Source organism: Macaca nemestrina, chromosome 5, assembly GCF_043159975.1.
Source record: "Macaca nemestrina isolate mMacNem1 chromosome 5, mMacNem.hap1, whole genome shotgun sequence".
Classification (NCBI taxonomy): domain Eukaryota; kingdom Metazoa; phylum Chordata; class Mammalia; order Primates; family Cercopithecidae; genus Macaca; species Macaca nemestrina.
Window position 1 is genome coordinate 15523127 of NC_092129.1, and position 18866 is coordinate 15541992.

Consider the following 18866-nt stretch of genomic DNA (forward strand, 5'->3'; position numbering starts at 1 on the left):
ATTTTTGTAGAGATGGAGTTTCACCATGTTGGCCCGGCTGGTCTTGAACTCCTGACCTCAGGTGATGTGCCTGCCTTGGCCTCCCAAAGTGCTGGGATTACAGGCGTGAGCCACTGCACTCAGCCCTTTCTTTCTTTTTTGAGTCAGAGTCTCGCTGTTTTACCAAGGCTGGAGTGCAGTGGCGTGATCCCAGCTCACTGTAACCTCTGCCTCCCAGGTTGAAGTGGGAATCACTCCTTTCTATATAACACCTTGGTGTAATTATAATTCTGAGGGGATAAAGCAAATACATAAACACTAGCCTATATGGACAAAGCTAAGCTAAAATTACTGCAAAACCTTGTTCACATAATTGCTTTCTTTAAAAAATTAAGCTATAAAATATCTCTTGGTTAATCAATTAAAGTAGTAATTATAATAATTAAATAGTCGTATGTAATTAAACTCATGGTAAAATACTTAATTTTTTTTTCTTTTTTTTTTTTTTTGAGACTGAGTTTTGCTCTTGTTGCCCAGGCCGAAGTGCAATGGCATGATCTCAGCTCACTGCAACCTCCGCCTCCTGGGTTCAAGTGATTTTCCTGCCTCAGACTCTGGAGTAGCTGACATTACAAGAGCCTGCCACCACACCTGGCTAATTTTTGTATTTTTAGTAGAGATGGGGTTTCACAATGTTGGTCAGGCTGGTCTTGAACCCTTGATCTCAAGTGATCCACCCGCCTTGGCCTCCCAAAGTGCTGGGATTACAGGCGTGAGCCACTGTGCCCAGTCGATACTTGAATTTTTAACCACTCAAGGCAGAAATAATTTATTTCCTTTCATCCAAAATGATGATTTTTATTTTTCATCTACCTTTCTTTCATAAGTAATAATTGTAAACAGTATAATCAATACTTATAAATAAATGCATGTTTTTATGATGTCAGAATTAAACATAATTTTTTCTTTTCTTTTTTTCTTTTTTCATACTTCACAGAAGTCATTTTTTTAAAAGCTACTTTAAAAGTATATGTGTTGTGGCTGGGCGTGGTGGCTCACATCTGTAATCCCAGCACTTTGGGAGGCTGAGGCGGGTGGATCACCTGAGGTCAGGAATTCGAGACCAGCCTGACCGACGTGGTGACACCCCCATCTCTACTAAAAATACAAAAAATTAGCCAGATGTGGTGGTGGGCACCTGTAATCCCAGCTACTCGGGAGGCTGAGGCAGGAGAATCGCTTGAACCTGGGAGGCAGAGGTTGCAGTGAGCCGAGATCACGCCATTGCACTACAGCCTGGGCGACAGAGCAAGACTGTGTCTCCAAAAAAAAAAAAAAAAAAAAAAGTATACATGTTGTAATCTGACTAGATACCAAAGTACCCATAATTATCTGATATGTGCCCATTTAGAAAAGGTATCTACTTTTACACTGGTGACAATAGAATATCCTCTTTAAATGTTTGTATTTCTTTTTGTTTTGTTTTTGAGACAGAGTCTTGCTCTGTTGCCCAGGTTAGTGTGCAATGGCGCGATCTCGGCTCACTGCAACCTCCACCTCCCAGGTCCAAGCGATTCTCCTGCCTCAGCCTCCCAGGTAGCTGGGATTATAGGCGCCCCACCCCAACTCCCGCCCCTACGCCCAGCTAATTTTTGTATTTTTAGTAGAGAAGGGGTTTCACCATGTTGGCCAGGCTTGTTTCGAACTCCTGGCCTCAGGTGATCCGCCTGCCTCGGCCTCCCAAAGTGCTGGAATTACAGGCGTGAGCCACCGCGCCCAGCCAAATGTTTGTAATTCGTACATTTTCTGGAATAAAATTCATTAGTTGAGTTTATATTGAAATGTAGTAATTCCTAGTTTCATAAATTTTATGTATATAACATTTGAAGGATCCTGATTTTTTGCCTTCTTATTACGTAGTGCTAAATACACAGTATACATGAGATTTTGCCGAGTTGAAAACTGCAATTATGGATTTCAAATAAATAATGCTAAACTAGTTATAAGTAAAACGAGAAGGTTAGGTTTATTTATAAATATCTACTTGTATAGATTATCTTCAGAGTCTCTAATTGCATGACTTAAAATTCTCTCTCTCTCTGTTTTGTTTTTTTTTTTTGAGAGAGTTGTTCAGGCTGTTCTTGAACTCCTGGCCTCAAGGGATCCTCTGGCCTTGGCCTTCCCAAGTGCTAGGATTACAAGCATGAGCTACCATGCCTGGCCTATGTCAGCTTTTTAAGAACCTTGAGATCAAAGAAATAAAAGAAAAATTTCTGAAAATTTCCATATGTACTGAAAACTCTAACTATATACTATATATTAAATCTAGCAAAAAATTGATGGTTGGGAACCTGCAACCAGGATTGAATAGCCTTGTTTTATAGAAGTGTACCAAAACAATTAGAAAAACATAGTAGCTTTTAAACAAAATTTGCTTACAAATTATAGTTTAACACAATTATAAAGTAATAAATGGCATTAAGTTACATAGGTTATGTATCACATGGCTGACCATCTGATGCCTTCCAAAGGCTGCCAAAGCTGCTGCAAGCCAGGCTGAGGCTTGAAGAACCCCTGAATCCCTGTATCTAGAAGGATGCAGGTGTCTCTTGTCTAGGACATTTCAAGGAAATATCTTCTCCCTGTTTCCCTGCTCACAACCAATTTACATACATAACAGGGAATCCGTAGGATCTGGAGGCTCAGAGAAAGGTGCAAAAAGGTAGAGTGACAAAAATGGACTTTTAAAATCTGTTCAGTCAGGTATTCTTTGGTTAACAAGTAGAAGAAAGCTATCCTAACCCAATTTAAAAGGGAATGATCAGCCAGGCACAGTGATGCATGCCTGTAATCCCAACACTTTGAGAGGCCAAGGAGGGTGGATCACTTGAGTCCAGGAGTTGGAGACCAGCCCTGGCAACATAGCGAGACCCCAACTCCAAAAATAATTAAAAATTTGTCAAGCATAGTGGCACATGCCTGTAGTCCCAGCTACTCTGGAGGCTGTGGTAGGAGGATTAATTGAACCTGGGAGGTTGAGGTTGCACTGAGCCATACTTACACTACTGCACTCCAGCCTGGGCGACAGAGCGAGACCTTGTCTCAAAGAATAAAAAAAAATTGATTGATTAATTAATTAAAAGGGGATGATCAGAGATCCAGAGGGGAAGATCACAGATCCCAAGTAGAAGTCACAGATGTCAAAGTTGTCAGACCACTACTCTCTCCACCTTTGCATACACCAAAAAAATGGCTGCCACTGCTCACACTACCTGACTCTCCAGCTCTGGTGTCCTCCACTGAGCTAGTGACTCAAAGTTGAAGTCTCTGGGTTCAAATTAGCAAGCAAAATAATTGGATTGGTGCCCACATAAGCAGCACATACACTAAAATTGGACCAATACAGAGAAGATGAGTATAGTCACTACGCAAGGATGACACCCAAATTTGTGAGGCATCCCATGTTAAGTGGGGAAAAAGTATCTGAATGGATTAGGTGTTCTTCTCTGATCCAATCAGCTGCAGCTAGGGAGACAAGGTCTAATGGTAAGTAGCATAGCTGTCCCTGCCAGGGACTCTGTGGCAAGGCAGATTTTCTGAGATGGGGAAGTGGGTAGGGATAAGACAATTAGTATCTCAAATTCCTAGACACCAAATAGGCTGAAATGGACTTTCTGAGTTGGACTTTTTCATCTCTATCTCTCGAGTTGGAGGTTCAGGCTCTGCAGGGAAGAAGCGTCAAATCATATCAGCTTATTCTCCTTATTCCAAAAAAGGCAGGATTTCGGTGTGTGGCACATATAGCTTGGTTATTAAAAATTGGAGTGGTCTGGCCAGGCACGGTGGCTCACACCTGTAATCCTAGCACTTTGGGAGGCCAAGGCAGGGTGATCACTTGAGGTCAGGAGTTCAAGACCAGCCTGGCCAATATGGTGAAACCCCATCTATACTAAAAATACAAAAGTTAGCTGGGTTTAGTGGTGGGCACCTGTAATCCCAGCTACTTGGGAGGCTGAGGAAGGAGAATTGCTTGAACCCAGGAGGTAGAGGTTGCAGTGAGCCAAGATCACGCCACTGTACTTCAGCCTGGGCAACAAAGAGAGAGTCTGTCTCAAAAAAAATAAATAAATAACCAACTAAAACCTGTGTCCAGATAACAGAATAGCTTTTGTTCTTCAGCTCCACATAAAAATATCACTATAGCCAGGCACAGTGGCTCACACCTGTAATCACAACACTTTGGGAGACCAAGGCAGGCAGATCACCTGAGGTCGGGAGTTGTAGACCAGCCTGACCAACATGGAGAAATCCTGTCTCTACTAAAAATACAAAATTAGCTGGGCGTGGTGGTGCATGCCTATAATCCCAGCTACTCAGGAGGTTGAGGCAGGAGAATCGCTTGAACCTGGGGAAGCGGAGGTGTGGCAAGCCGAGATTGTGCCATTGCACTCCAGCCTGGGCAACGAGTGAAACTCTGTCTCAAAAAAAGAAAAAAATAAAAAAATAATATATATATATATATATATATCACTACAGATTGATTGATTGATTGAGTTAGAAACAGAGTCTGGCTCTGTCACCCAGGCTGGAATGCAGTAGACTGATGATAGCTTACTATCGCCTAGAACTTCTGAACTCAAGCTGTCCTTCCCCTCAGCCTCCCGAGTAGCTGGGACTACAGGCGCTTGCCACCACGCCCCCAACAACTTTTTTTTCTTTTTGGTAGAGATAGGGTTTTGCTATGTTGTCCAGGCTGGTCTCAAACTCCTGGACTCAAGTGATCCTCCCATCTTGGCCTCCCAATGTGCTGGGATTACAACTGTTAGCCACCATGCCCAGACCACATAAAACTATCCGGAGAGGAGCGTGTCCCAGACCCGCGCCCACCAGGCGGTCCCGTCCCCTCCCATCCCATCCCACCCCACCGCCGCGCCCGCCAGCCATGAGCTCCAGGCAGTTCAACAAGGACTCCTCATACCGGCTGTCCGCCGAGGTCAAGAACTGGCTCCTGTGCTAGAAGGAGGCAGAGCTCTGCAGCTGGATCCAGGGACCCACCGGCCTCTCCATCGGCCCCGACTTCCAGAAGGGCCTGAAGGACGGGACTGTCTTACGCACACTCATCAACAAGCTACAGCAGAGCTCAGTTCCCAAGATCAACCGCTCCATGCAGAACTGGCACCAGCTAGAAAACCTCTCCAACTTCATCAAGCCCATGGTAGGGAAGGCATGAACACTGTGGACTTGTTCGAAGCCAGCGACCTGTTTGAGAGTGGGAACATGAGGCAGGTGCAGGTGTCTCTTCTCGCCCTGGTGGGGAAGGCCAAGACTAAGAGGCTGCAGAGCGGGGTGGACATCGGCCTTAAGTACTGGGAGAAGCAGAAGCAGAATTTCGACGATGCCACCATGAAGGCTGGCCAGTGCGCCATCGGGCTGCAGATGGGCACCAACAAATGCACCAGCCAGTCGGGTATGACTCCGACGGCACCAGGAGGCATCTCTACAACCCCAAGAACCACCTCCTGCCCCCCATGGACCACTCAACCATCAGCCTCCAGATGGGTACAAACAAGTGTGCCAGCCAGGTGGGCATGACAGCCCCCGGCACCCAGTTGACACCAAGCTGGGAACCGACAAGTGTGACAACTCCTCCATGTCCCTGCAGATGGGCTACACACAGAGTGCCAAGCAGAGCGGCCAGGTCTTTGGCCTGGGCCGGCAGATATAGGACCCCAAGTTCTGCCCTTAAGGCACAGTGGCCAACGGGGCTCCCTCGGGCGCCAGCGACTGCCCGGGCCTGATGGAGGTCCCTGAATATCCGCCTTACTTCCAGGAGGAGGCTGGCTACTGAGGCTCCCAGCACGCTCTCTCCCCACAACGTCTCCCCGTCTGAGTTTTTGGGTTTTTCTGTGTTTTCGTCTTTCTTTTTTCTTAAGCTGTTCAGTGTTGCCAATCAACCCAGGGTCTGTGAGTGGCGGTATGGGATCAGGGAGCAGGTCTTTTTCCCCCTTGCCTTGGTCCTTCGTAGGACTGAGCCACCGGGCTATGGGGGAAGGGGTCAAAGCCGTATCCCATATGTGTAGGGTGAGGGTCTCTGCCGGCAAGTCCAGGCTGTGGGCCAAGCTGTGCTGGGGAGAAGAGACTTAGGCTTGGAGGGAACCAGTCCCGGAAGGTTTCCGGTTGCCTTGTCTCTTCCCCATTTTGTCAGCCTATCAGTTTGTGGTTTCTGTACCCGCAGAAGTTTCAGGAAGTATTAACAAAAGAAAAATACTTTTTTTTTTTTTCCCCCGAGGAATGGGGCAGGGACAGTGGAGAGAGTGCTGGGAAATGAGTCCCCTGGGAAAGGGGGCCTGGCCACCATGCTAAATATCTCAGGCTGCCAAGTGGCTGCATTTCCCTAGCACCCTCAGACCAACAGACCTCAGACCCTCAGACCTGCCCCAGGGCCGGTGGAAAGGGGGGCCCGTACAATGAAGTGGAATTCTGCGTTGTTGGGGCTAAGCCTGACCCCCTCTCCATGCTAACCACCCCCCTCCACTATGGCCTCAGTCAGTTTTGTTGATGTTGTTGTTGTTCTTGCCCAGGCTGGAGTGCAGTGGCAAGATCTTGGCTCACTGCACCTTCACCTCCCTGGCTCAAGGGATTCTCCTGCTTCAGCCTCCCAAGTAGCTGGGACTGTAGGTGCTCCACCACGCCTGGCTAATTTTTGTATTTTTATTAGAGATGGAGTTTCACCATGTTGGCCAGGCTGGTCTCAAACTCCGGGCCTCAGGTGATCCACCCACCTCAGCCTCCTCAAGTGCTGGAATTATAGGTGTGAGCCACCATGCCCGGCCCCTCAGTAGGTTTTAAGGAGCCTCCAGCCCTCCTTCTCCCCTTCTGGGCCTGACCAGCTATACTGCTCCATCTCCCCTGGCCATACGCCCTACCAAGTACTACACAGGGACCCCCACCCAGGAGCCCTGCCCCATGAGATAATGTGAAATATGACTGTGGACCAAACGCAGTAAAACCTCTGTAAGAAGAAAAAAAAAGTGTGTGTGTGTGTGTGTGTGTGTGTGTGTGTGTGTGTGTGTGTGTGTCTCCTGAGAGATAATATATTTATACTCATAGTTTATTATTCCAATTATTCAAGTTTTTATCTTTCTCAAATAAGAAGAGTGCAGAATAAGCCAGAAACAGAAGTTAAATAATATTTTCATTCTATTGCCCTAATTATAATACCATTCTATATTATTAAAAACACACACACACACACCAGGCAAGGTGGCTGACGCCTGTAATCCTAGCAATGTGGGAGGCCAAGGTGGAAGGATCACCTGAGATCAGGAGTTCGCGATCAACCTGCCCAACATGGTGAAACCCCGTCTCTACTAAAAATACAAAAATGAGCCAGACGTGGTGGCATGTGTCCGTAAGTCCCAGCTACTTGAGAGGCTGAGGTAGGAGAATCCCTTGAACATGGGAGGTAGAGGTTGCAGTGAGCCAAGATCATGCCACTGCACTCTAGCCTGGGTGACAGAGCGAGACTCCATCTCAGAAAAAAGCAAAAACAAAACAACAACAAAACACACACACACATACACACACACACACAGAACAATCACATTTTACTTCTGATTTTTAAATTTGTGGTGATCCCTTCCTTTTATTAATTGGCTGGTCGGGCACAGTGGCTCAGGCCTGTAATCTCAGCACTTTGAGAGGTCAAGGTGGGTGGATCACTTGAGGTCAGGAGTTCAGGCAAAATGGTGAAACCCAGTCTCTACACAAAACACAAAAATTAGCCAGGTGTAGTGACGTGTGCCTGTGGTCCCAGCTGCTCAGGAAGCTGAGGTGGGAGGATCGCTTGAACCCAGGAGGCAGAGGTTGCACTGAGCCGAGATCGTGCCACTGCACTCCAGCCTGGGCAACAGAGTGAGACTCCGTCTCAAAAAATAAAATAATGAAATAAAATAAAATAAAATAGGCCAGGCACAGTGGCTCACTTCTGTAAACCCAGCACTTTGGGAGGCCAAAGTGGATGGATCACCTGAGGTAAGGAGTTTGAGACCAGCCTGGTCAACATGGTGAAACCCCATCTTTACTAAAAACACAAAAATTAGCCAGGCGTGGTGGTACATGCCTGTGATCCCAGCTACTCGGGAGGCTGAGGCAGGAGAATCACTGGAACCTGGGAGGCGGAGGTTGCAGTAAGCCAAGGTCACGCCACTGCATTCCAGCCTCTTGCTCTTGCAACAGAGCGAGACTCCATTGCAAAAATATATTAATAAATAAATAAAATAAAACAAATTGAAATATAGAATAATAATATTTTCCAAATGTTAAAGGTGTTGCTCCATTGTCTTTAAGCTTCCAATGTTGCTGTTGCGAAGTTCAATGCATTTTGATTCTTTGTCCTTTGATTGTGACCTATTAAATATTTAAAATCTTTTTCTTTTTCTTTGTGAGATGGAGTCTTGCTTTGTTGCCCAGGCTGGAGTGCAGTGGCGTGATCGCAGCTCACTGCAACCTCCACCTCCCAGTTTCAAGTGATTCTCGCAGGAGTAGCTGGGACTACAGGCAAGTGCCACCACGCTTCTCTAATTTTTTTATTATTTTATAGAGATAGAGTCTCATTATGTTGCCCAGTCTCCAATTTTTAAAAAATCTCAGCAATCCTAGCTTTAATTTCCTAGCATTCTTTTTTAGTTCTTTGAATTCTCCTCATTCACAGTATTCTGGTTTTGTGTGATTGTTCTGTTTTTTTGTTTTTTGTTGTTTTTAATGGATAGAGTGCTTTCTCTTATTTGTATGGGATATAATAATGGTCTTATCCTTGGAAGTTTCCTTCTACTTCCTGCATTATTTCTGTTTCCTCTGGTTTCCTTTTTTGCCTATTTAACTTTTTTTTTTTTTTTTTTTGGAGACAGAGTCTTGCTTTGTTGCCCAGATTAGAGTGCAGTGTTGAGATCTCAGTTCACTGCAACCTCTACGTCCCAGATTCAAGCAATTCTTATGACTCAGCCTCCCGAGTAGCTGGGATTACTGGCTCGCATCACCACGCCTGGCTAATTTTTGTATTTTTAGTAGAGGCGGCAAGTTTCACCATGTTGGCCAGCCTGGTCTTGAACACCTGGCCTCAAGTGATCTGCCTGCCTCGGCCTCCCAAACTGCTGGGATTACAGGCGTGAACCACTGCATTCAGCCTATTTACTTTAGTTTCTCTTTCTCTCTTTAATGTTGAAAGCTCTCCTCAAATATCTGACACTTGACATTAGTATTTAAGCTTGAAGCATTACAAACGGATGGTAAACTCTTGACTCGTGGACTTGTGGTCCTCACGATAGGAAAACCAAGTTCGGTTTTTTAAGTTGGAATGAGTCTTGACTGTAGATACACACGTCTTTTACTTAGGGCTACTTCACTTCTACAAAGTAGAAGCTTCCTAACTCTGGGAAACATAAACCTGATTCTGCTTTTTTTTTTTTTTAGACAGAGTCTCACTCTGTTGCCCAGGCTGGAGTGAAGTGGCGCAATCTCAGCTCATTGAAACCTCCACCTCCTGGGCTCAATCAATTCTTTTGTCTCAGCCTCCTGAGTATCTGAGATCACAGATCTTGTTGCCCAGGCTGGAGCGCAATGGTGTGATCTCGATTGACTGCAGCCTCTGCCTCCTGGGTTCAAGCGATTCTCCTGCCTCAGCCTCTGGAGTAGGTGGGATTACAGGTGTGCGACACCATGCCCAGCTAACTTTGTATTTTTATTAGAGACGGGCCAGCCTGGTCTTGAACTCCTGATCTCAGGTGATCTGCCCACCTTGGCCTCCCAAAGTGCTGGGATAACAGCATGAGCCCCCACACCCAGCCTGAGTTACCACTAATTTTAAGAAGATAAACATTATAAATGATGAAAAATTAACAGAGTAAATAAAGTTTTTGTAAATATACAAAAGGAACCTGTACACTTCTCAAAAGGCCTTTAAAAAATATCTCTGCAGGAAGAACCGATTCTCCTGCAGAGAATCATTAAAGTGAAACAGTTAATGTTGATGAAGCTACAAAATTAATGGCTCAGCTGTAATACAGTGGTGAAGCATCTAATTCCCCCAAAAGAACAATAAATTATAAATGTTTTATGTAAAAAAAACTTACTATGAGCAATAAACTCAGTAACTGAATTTGTATAAATATTTGTCCTCAGAAAACATGGGCTTTTAAATTTCAATCTGACAGATGTTTTGAGATAGTGATTTGTGGGACTCTAATCATGGGGTCAGACCCCAATAATACTGATTAATGGGACCCCTTAACTTTCTAACTTTGTCTACCAGTGGCCTAGAAAGACTAGGGAAGTTTTGGGAGTTTTGGGGACTTCATTTTGTAAACTCTAACTAGCATCACCCCTAGACCCAGCAGGAGGGGCCCCTGCCCTTAACCCTGCATGTCACAAATAAATGCCAAAATGTGTTTATTAAATGACACACAGATACCTTTGTTACTTGGAATCCAGCATACAGGCTGGCATTGTATGACTTGCAAACTTAAACATCCACTCCTGGAAATAACACCTATTAGACCCCAAGGAAACACTTCACATCACTTGTTCTATGTCTACAAAACAAAAGGGAACCAAATACAAATGCCATGGTTTCTGCTGCTGTTGAAGTAGGAGAAAGACCTTGCTTCGGAATGTGGGGAGGATTCTGAACAGCAGAAACAGTTAGATAAGAGAAAAGACAAAATAATTAGCTTGTCAAGTAAATTCTTCCTCTCAGTGTGAAAGCAATAGCTTTTGGCTTAACAGAGTATCTTTTCCTAGTGTCAAGCATTTTCTTGCTTTTCTTAGGACACCAGAGATGCTCACAAATTAGGATGAAATTTCAGATGGGTAGCTGAGAAACATTCTGCAAAACTGAGCACTTTTATATTATTCTTAAATGTTTGTATAGATGTAACAAAGTGTGATACTGATTCTTTACATTTGCAGCAAAAGTGACACGGAATGTTAGAATTGCAGATAGTTTTTTTTTGTTTGTTTTCTTGAGTCTCACTCTGTCACCCAGTCTGGAGCATAGTGGCGTGATCTTGGCTCATTGCAACCTCCACCTCCCAGGTTCGAGCAATTCTCTTGCCTCAGCCTCCCCAGTAGCTGGGATTACAGGCATGTGCCACCATGCCTGGCTAATTTTTGGATTTTTTTTAGTACACGGGGTTTCACCATGTTGGCCAGGCTGGTCTTGAACCCCTGACCTCAGGTTATCTATCCACCTCAGCCTCCCAAAGTGCTGGGATTACAGGCATGAGCCACTGTGCCCAGCTCGAATTGCAGATAGTTTAATTTTATTAAAATGTTTAATAAACTTTCATTTTCAGCCAGGCGCGGTGGCTCAAGCCTGTAATCCCAGCACTTTGGGAGGCCGAGACGGGCGGATCACGAGGTCAGGAGATCGAGACCATCCTGGGCTAACACGGTGAAACCCCGTCTCTATTAAGAAATACAAAAAACTAGCCGGGCGAGGTGGCGGGCGCCTGTAGTCCCAGCTACTCGGGAGGCTGAAGCCGGAGAATGGCGTAAACCCGGGAGGCGGAGCTTGCAGTGAGCTGAGATCCGGCCACTGCACTCCAGCCTGGGTGACAGAGCGAGACTCCATCTCAAAAAAAATAAATAAATAAATAAATAAATAAATAAACTTTCATTTTCTTTTTTTCTTTCTTTCTTTGTTTTTTTTTGTTTGTGTGTGTGTGTGTGTGTATGTGTGTTTGAGATGAAGTCTCACTCTGTTGCCCAAGCTGGAGTGCAATGGTGCAATCTTGGCTCACTGCAACCTCTACCTCCTGGGTTCAAACAATTCTCCTGCCTCAGCCTCCTGAGTAGCTGGGATTACAGGTGCCTGCCACCACGCCCAGCTGATTTTTGAATTTTCAGTAGAGATGAGGTTTCACCATGTTGGCCAGGCTGGTCTTGAACTCCTGACTTCAGGTGATCTGCTCGCCTGGCCCCCCAAAGTGCTGGGATTACAGGCGTGACCCATTATGCCTGGCCTTCATTAAATTTTCAAAAAATTAAATTAAAAAACTTTAGCCTTATCTACATAATTTTAATTTTATGTTTTGTTATTAATTTTAGTTCATTTATTGATTGTTTTAAAGTTTTAATAGATAATCAAGGTTAGAGGAAATATAGTTTTTGGAAATATCTCAAAATAATTTCCTGATTATTTTACAATTTCCGTAAAATAATGTAAATGTAATATAAAATGGAAATGTAAAGGTTTTTTATCATTCACTTTAATGCATATTTTATACACTGTAGGGATCAAAGGAGCGCTTTCCCCTTGACCCTCTGAGGGTTCACTGAAAATCGTCATGAGGCAGTTTAATGGAAGAACAGGCATACAAATTTATTTAACAAGTACATAACGAGCACAAGAGGAAAGTCACAGAGTCATTCCCCACCCACATTGTGATTCAGAAGCTTATAGACCACGCTAGCAAAACAGGTTGTGGAAGTAGGGAAAAGAATTCTGTTACTAGGGAGAATGAATGGATTAGGGAACAGAGATTAAATTGTACATGATCCTGTGAAAAGCTATGTTCAGGAAAGCTACATTCCTGGTCTTCCAGGGAGGAGAAAAAAATTAATTTTTTTTGATGGTCTAGATCTTAGGAAGATAAAGAAACTCCTATTTTACAGAGGGTGGGGGTAGGGAGAGGTGTAAGTCAGAGAGACCTTGAGGCTTCCTCAGTTCACCGAGCCATATATGGTGGTATCGGTTTCTGAGCTCCAACAATACTTTCTTTTTTATTTTTTCTTTGAGACAGAGTTTCGCTCTTGTTAACCAGGCTGGAGTGCAATGGTGCAATCTTGGCTCACTGCAACCTCTGCCTCCCCGGTTCAAGCGATTCTCCTGCCTCAGCCTCCCAAGTAGCTGGGATTACAGGCGCCCAACACCACACCCAGCTAATTTTTTGTATTTTTAGTAGAGGCTGGGTTTCACCATGTTGACCAGGTCAAACTCCTGACCTCAGGTGATCCACCTACCTCGGCCTCCCAAAGTGTTGGTATTACAGGTGTGAACCACCGCGCCCAGCCTCCAACAACACTTTCTAAACAATTACTTTTTCTTTCTTTCTTTCTTTTTTTTTTTAGAGACAGTCTCACTCTCTTGTCCAGGCTGGAGTACAGTGGCTCAAACATAACTCACTGTAACCTGAAATTCCTGGGTTCCGAGCAATCCTCCTGCTTCAGCTTCCCAATTAGTTGAGACTACAGGCGTGAGCCACTGTGCTAGCCCAATTACTTTTTTAATCATTTAAATGACAGAATAAGTATAGTTGAGATTATAACATAAAAAGTAAATACATAAAAAGAAAATACAGGCCAGGTGCAGTGGCTCACGCCTGTAATCCCGGCACTTTGGGAGGCTGAGACGGGGGATCACTTGAGGTCAGGAGTTAGAGACCAGTCTGGTCAACATGGCGAAATCCCATCTCTACTAAAAATACAAAAATTAGCCAGGCATGTTGGCAGGTGCCTGCAGTCCCAGCTACTCCAGAAGCTGAAGCTTCAGAATCGCTTGAACCTGGGAGGCAGAGGTTGCAGTAAGCCAGATCATGCCGTTGCACTCCAGCCTGGGCAACAAGAGGGAAACTCTGTCTCAAAAAAACAAAACAAAACAAAACAAAAGAAAATTAATGTAATTCAATGTAATCTGAGGCATTACCGTGTTGTTTCTTTCTCCATTACTTTAGCTTCTATTTCTTCTGTATTTTGCAGTAACAATGCTGTATCTTTACATGTTGTTTTACAGTTTCTTTTTTTTCTTCTTCTTCTTTTTTTGAGACACAGTTTCACTCTTGTTGCCCAGGCTGGAATGCAATGGCACGATGCTCACCGAGATGCTCACCGCAACCTCCGCCTGCTGGGTTCAAGTGATTCTCCTGCCTCAGCCTCCTGAGTAGCTGGGATTACAGGCATGTTCCACCACGCCCGGCTGATTTTGTATTTTTAGTAGAGACAGGGTTTCTCCATGTTGGTCAGGCTGGTCTCGAACTCCCGACCTCAGGTGATCCGCCCATCTTGGCCTCCCAAAGTGCTGGGATTACAAGTATGAGCCACCGCACTCGGCCTACAGTTTCTAAAACACTTTTCTCACTTACAGTCTCTGAAGTCCCACAACAGCCTTGGGCAGTAAAACTTGCATTGACATTAGAGAAAATCATGTTTTCTTTTTCTTTCTTCTTTTTAAAATAGAGATGGGGGTCTTACTATGTTACCCAGGCTGGTCTTGAACTCCTGGGCTTAAAGCAATCCTCCCGCCTCAGCCTCTCAAAGGGATGGGATTACAGGCATTAGCCACTGTGCCTGGCCAAGAAAACCATGTTTTCAACACCATCAATGTGACAGATTTGTGAAACCAGAGGAACGCTGGTAAACATTTAACAACTGGTGTTTAACAATCACCCAGCTGAGGGTATGGAGAACCCTGATTATAGTTTGCCAATTTCACTGATGTAAATAGTCACAACATGGCTAATTTCAAACCACCACTGTGATGTCAACTGACTCCCCAAATTTCTGAGAGTGTAACGATTAGCTCTCACAAACAGTAGGAAGCCAGTTCCAGCACACTACTTGGTCACTTTACATTGAATCTAAGGCCAGGTATGGTGGCTCATGCTTGTAATGCCAGCATTCTGGGAGGTTGAGGTGGGCAGATCATCAGTCCAGGAGTTCAAGACCAGCCTGGGGAACATGGTGAAACCTGGTCTCTACTAAAAATACGAAAATTAGCCAGGCGTGGTGGCGCTTGCCTGTAGTCCCAGTTACGTGGGAGGCTGAGGTGGGAGGATCACTTGAGCCCAGGGAAGTTGAGGCTGCAGTGAGTCAAGATAGAGCCACTGCACCCCAGCCTGGGTGACAGAGTGAGACCCTGTCTCAAAATAAAAACAACAAAACAAGTTTCCATATCTTGTTTTTATAAGGAAAGTAGTTTTTGTCCCTTTCTTTTTTTCCTCTTCTTCCAGGCTAGACTGTGGACAGATTAAGTCAGCTTCAATAATGAGAATAAAGATTTTACTCTATGGTCAAAATGGGTTAGAAGGAACCTGGTTCCCTGAATGATCTCATGGAACAGAGCTGCCCACTGACCCTAGACTACCTGCCTACCTCTGTACTGTTATGTGAGAGAGAAATAAACCTTAATCTTTGAGTTATTGTATTTGGGGATCTCTTTGCTATAGTAGCTTAGTGACTTCTCAGAAGAGGCAACATTTAAGCTAAGATGTAAATGACAAGAATGAACAAGCCATACCAAAAGGGAGAGAAAGAGCATTTCAGATAAATGAAAATGACCTAAAGGGAGACAGGTCAGTATGGATGGAGTACAGAGAGTGAATGGTAGAGATGAGGTTGGAGGATAATTAATTCAGGATCAAATCACATAAGGATTTGAAGGCCAGGGTAAGAAATTTTTATTTTAAGTGTAATGGGAAACCACTGGAGAATTTTAATAAGTGTCATAATTGGGCTTATGTTTTAAAAACATCATTCAATCTTGGGCTATGGAGACATTTAAAAAAATGAAAACAAAAAACAATCACTCTAGCTGCTCTGTGTTAAATCAAGTGAGGTGGCAAAGTGAAGACAAACACTACTATAGTTAGAAAGCTACAGTCATAGTTCAGGGGAGCTAATTTTGTGCTCTGAACTAGGATGGTGGTATAAATGAAGGTAGAGAGATCAAATTCTTGAAATGTTTTAGAAATATCAACAAGGCTAATTATGAGTTGGATATAGGACAATGCAGGAAAGAGTGGAATCATTGATGATTCTGAGTTTAAGCAACTGCTATTTAACGAGGTGATTTGTTGTGTAAAGAGTGGACCATAAAGAGGTAAGAAGAGATAAGAGTGGAGACAAAGAGGTCAGCGGGAAGCTTGAGTTGAGGACAGCTGAGTTTTTGTTAATTTGTTTTTGCTTTTGTGGGGAGGAGGCAGATTTTGCTGTGAACAGCTCTTTTCTAGTAATGTTAGCTTCTATGTGCTTGTTAGGCATTCAAGTAGTCAGGCAAGTGTCTCAAAGGTCTGAAATTCAAGGAAGATGTCTGGGCTGGAGATATGAATTTGAAAATCATTAATATTATGAGCGGGTCATAAAGCCATAGACTGGATGATGTAGGTCATCTAGGGAGAAAATGTATGTAGAAAAGAGGGCAGAGGCATAGCCAAGAGCACTGAAGCATTGGGAAGAAAATTCCAAGGAAAACCAAAAAAGAGAGATGTCAGGAAAGACTGGAGACTTGCTTCTAGAAGGCAGGCATAGTTAATTGTGTCACAAGCTATTGAAAGATTGAGTAAATGGGGATTGAGACCATTTACTGGTCTCAATGGCTTTGGCAACCACTGGCTTTGGCAAGAAGTGGGCTTTGAGAAGTGCCATTTCAGTCAAGTGCTAGGAATAAACACCCATCTGGAGAATTTGAAGGAGAGATGAGGAGGTAGGGACCACAAGTATAGACATGTCTTTACATCTTTTAGGGAGTTTTGCTGTTAAGGGAAGCAGAGAAATTGGGTGATAGCTGAAGGTAGAAGTGGGGTCAAGTAAGGATTTTTTAAAATTTGAGTAAGATCTTACTAGGAATGATTACCAAAGAGAATAAAGGGAAGGAGTACAATCAGAGGTATCTTAAGAAGGCCTAGTGAATGGGAGTCCTTTAAGTAAGTGTTTTGTGTGCAAAGTGCTATAGCCAATGAGGCATTTTTATTTTTATTTATTTATTTTTATTTATTTATTTATTTATTTTGGGATGGAGTTTCGCTCTTGTTGCCCAGGCTAGAGTGTAATGGTGCGATCTCAGCTCACTGCAACCATCACCTCCCAGGTTCAAGCGATTCTCCTGCCTCACCCTCCCTAGTAGCTGGGATTACAGGCATGTGCCACCATGCCTGGCTAATTCTGTAATTTTAGTGGAAACGAGGTTTCTCCATGTTGGTCAGGCTGGTCTCAAACTCCCAACCTCAGGTGATCCACCTGCCTCCCAAAGTGCTGGGATTACAGGCATGAGCCACTGCGTCCAGCCAAGGCATGTTTAAAAAACTGGAAGTGTGGGGAAAAAATGGTCACTATTGATAGAAATGGGGCTGAGAAAGGAAATCATTTTAGAAACAATGATAAATGTATTTTTGACATATTGAGTTCAGGAAAATATTTAAGCAAAGATTAACCAACTTAGTACAAAGGATTTTTATTTTTATTATTTCTATGATCCGAAGAGAAACCAGAGTATACAAGGAATTTTGAGCTTCAAGATAACAAGAAAAATGATATATTTGACAAAGGACGAATCCAGTTGGTAGACTCTATTTAAATTATCCTGTATCAAATTAACAAGGATTTACTTTGCCAAGATTCTTGGCACTTTTATATTAACTTAAATTGCACTGGGAAAAAAGTATAATAGTAGTTGAGAAGCAACTAATTATAAGCAATTATAAGCCAAATTATGTTTATACCAATTAGTGTTTGAGGTGGTTTAGTAGGTAGATTCTTCAATAAGCAACCATCAAATAATTGAATAGCTTGTAAAACACAGAAATACTTCTTTTATCTTTATTCCAAGTAGAGTAACCACATTCTTTTATCATTATAAAATAAGCAACATTTATTATCTTTTGTCCCAATCCGCAGTTTGAGTTGGATGCTTATAAAACACGGCAAGAGGGCTGGGCGCGGTGGCCTCCCAGCACTTTGGGAGGCCGAGGTGGCCAGATCACCTGAAGTCAGGAGTTCGGGACCAGCCTGGCAAACATGGTGAAACCTCCTGTCTACTAAAATACAAAAATTGGTTGGCGTGGTAGCATGCACCTGTAATCCCAGCTGAGGCAGGAGAATCGCTTGAACCCAGGAGGTAGAGGTTGCAGTGAGCCGAGATCACGCCACTGAACTCCAGCCTGGGCCACAGAGTGAGATTCCGTCTCAAACAAACAAACAAACAAACAAACAAAACATGGCAAGAGTAGTGTATGTACCTAGCTCACAACATAGCTTCTTTCAACAGGTTTCACGGAGACATGTGAATCCATGTTCTTGTAAGACAAGTGCTATTCTGCAGGGTATCTAGAGTGCAAACCCAAACCATGTCTTTTTCAGTGGATTTTTCATGCTGACATCATCTTACTTCACTTTGGGGAAAGTTTTTTTCTAAGGAAGATAGCGAAAAGTCTTTTTGTCTTGCGACAATAGCAATTTTTATGTCAGCTTGGGTTTTTTCCTCCCATATTTCCAAGTAAAAGTCATAACTTTGTTACCACAATTTTGCCATCTGAGGTTAAACTGTTTGACCGTGGCTTGACGACTATTTTACACTTAATATTTATAAAATATTAGACTGATAGTTCGTTAAATTACCACCAGTGATAGCTCTGGAATCCCTGTTATATTAATTTCCAGGTAAATCCTTCTTAAGCACATGAGAAGATAGCACTGTAAATTTTGGGGGGTAAGGAGAACCTCCATCAATTAATACATCAGCTTGATAAAATTCAAAGAAAAACATGATCAAATTTCAGATTATATTTAACACATTCAGTTTCTAGAAGTAGTTTTGCTGAATAAATTCCCACCAGTTGAGCTAATGGAGCAACGGAGTTGCCAGTGCTTCCCGGCGGCTGCTGTGCTCAGCCAATTCGGAGGCATGGCGAGCCACACGGCGGGAGGTGGGTAGAGCCGGAGCCCTCCAAGGCTGGGCGCCACGTTGCTTTTCTCTTCTGAAATGAGAAGACAATGCTTCTGGCTATTGTATAAACCAGCCGAGGACTGCATTCATTCGCACGTCAGCCAAGGCGTGAGCAGAATTAAAGCGCCTTCTAATTCGACCCCTGGCAACGTGCGCGTCACGGACAAATGTT

General features: G+C 43.7%; 1 non-coding gene and 1 pseudogene across 1 annotated transcript; both read left to right on the forward strand.

Moving 5' to 3' along the window:
• Positions 1-3341: 3341 nt before the first annotated feature.
• On the forward strand, positions 3342-3448 carry LOC112428519 (U6 spliceosomal RNA). Its single transcript, XR_003020504.2, has one exon. It is a non-coding gene; the product is annotated as a U6 spliceosomal RNA (small nuclear RNA).
• A 1473-nt stretch (positions 3449-4921) lies between these two features.
• On the forward strand, positions 4922-6130 carry LOC105492073 (calponin-2 pseudogene; annotated as a pseudogene).
• The last annotated feature ends 12736 nt before the right edge of the window (positions 6131-18866 follow it).